The 1800-nt window shown below is 48.7% G+C and overlaps 1 pseudogene; it reads left to right on the top strand.

Moving 5' to 3' along the window:
* Nucleotides 1-1235: 1235 nt before the first annotated feature.
* Nucleotides 1236-1354, top strand: LOC129633457 (uncharacterized; annotated as a pseudogene).
* Nucleotides 1355-1800: the final 446 nt, after the last annotated feature.

Raw genomic sequence — 1800 nt, 5'->3', positions numbered from 1 at the left:
GTCCAACTCTTAGCGACCCCATGGACTGCAGCCTACCAGGCTCCTCCGCCCATGGGATTTTCCAGGCAAGAGTACTGGAGTGGGGTGCCATTGCCTTCTCCATAGTAAAGTAGAGACCACAGTAAACGAGCAAAAGAATCTCAACTCCGAGTGTTCTTACCTTGTCTTGAAGATCTTGGACAAGCCCCCAAGATGATAACCTAGCAGTCAACGGTGACCGATGCCACTGGATTCATGGTGTCTGAAGAAGAAGATATTACTCTGGGGCCAAAGACAGTCTCAGTCATTCAGAGCTTTGTGTATATTTTATTTAAAGTGAAGGTGACAGAAAAAGCTTCTGACACAGACATCAGAAGGGGCTCACTAATTTAAGTGGGGCCATATATACGTCTCAACTAGCCTCTGAGAATAGACAAAAAACATCTCAAGGATGTGAGCGTTTTGCCCAGACCCTTTCCTATAGCATACATCCAAAGCTCAAAAAGAGGAATGTCCTTGAACCTGAGATACTGCTCCCTACAATGCCTACTTGTCTTAGGCCAAAGAATGTGAAAAAGCAAGCAAGCTTGCCTCCTCCTTAAAGGGGCTTTAGGCTTGGACTCTTTATCAACCTGCTGGGACAGGTAAGTATACAGTTAAAATCAGAAAACTCTAATGTGGTAATGGTGGTGAGTAAAGCATTTGTATAACATACCACTGATAACTCATATAAGTATATCACTTATAAATTCAGTATGAAGGTCAAAAGATAAAATATCAAAATAATGATAACTACAAAATGAAATAATGGAACCATGTTTGAAGAATTAGATGACAGTATGATACTAAGTCAACAAACAGAGAGACCCAATGAAGAGCTACAAATTATTTTTTTTAAAGGAAACTAACATAAATTCTGGATTTGAAAACTAAAATAATTGAAATGAAAAATTGATAGGTTCAATAGCACATATGAGATGCTGGCAGAAATAATCCATAAACTTGAAGATGAATTCATAGAAATCAATGTAAAAATAAAGAGAAAAAAATGTTGAGGGAAAATGATCTAAGGCATCCATTCATTACACCATCGAGTATGGAAGGAGAGAGACTCTCAGAAAGCAGGGAGAGAAAGGGGAAGGAGTAAAATTACTTGTAGTCGGAATGGCTGACCGGCAGGTCAGAGCGAAAGGGAGGCGCAGCGCAGGGCTCTTAGGGCGCCGGGCGGCAGCGGCCTCCGTCTAAGGCCGGCCTCCGTCTAAGGCCATAGCACCCTGAACGCGCCCTGTCTCGTCTGATCTCGGAAGCTAAGTAGGGTCGGGCCTGGTTCTTACTTGGATGGGAGACCGCCTGGGAATACCGGGTGCTGTAGGCTCTTTGCCTTCCCTCTCCTTTAGCCCCCGCCCCCACGTCCCAACTCTTGGGCTCCCGGACCCCAACCCCTCCTGGGGGTGGGTGGCCAGGGCACCGACTCCCGCTGCAGACCTGGGGTGCCTCCGCGCGGCCCGCGAGCCCCTCTGCATTTGGCTTCCAGGAAACCAGAGGACCGTCCCGCGGGTCTCCGTCTGGGGCTCCCTTGGCGTGCCTCAGGCAATCCCCGGGGGGCTGCACCAGCTCCAGCCCCAGCCCCAGCCCCAGCCCCAGCCCTACCCCCAGCCCCACCCCCACCCCCACCCCCCCATCCTTGCAGGCGAACGCCCGAGCTCGCGCGCATCTGCGTGCACACACAGATATATGTGCACAGATGGTGCATGTATCTTGTTCAGTTATACTTTTGGTGGATATGTGCCTGGGAGTGGGACTGCTGAATCATATGGTACT

The sequence above is a fragment of the Bubalus kerabau genome, chromosome 18 (assembly GCF_029407905.1).
Source record: "Bubalus kerabau isolate K-KA32 ecotype Philippines breed swamp buffalo chromosome 18, PCC_UOA_SB_1v2, whole genome shotgun sequence".
Taxonomy (NCBI): Eukaryota; Metazoa; Chordata; class Mammalia; order Artiodactyla; family Bovidae; genus Bubalus; species Bubalus kerabau.
The sequence above is the reverse complement of the archived record's forward strand: the minus strand, read 5'-3'. Positions and strand labels throughout refer to the sequence as shown.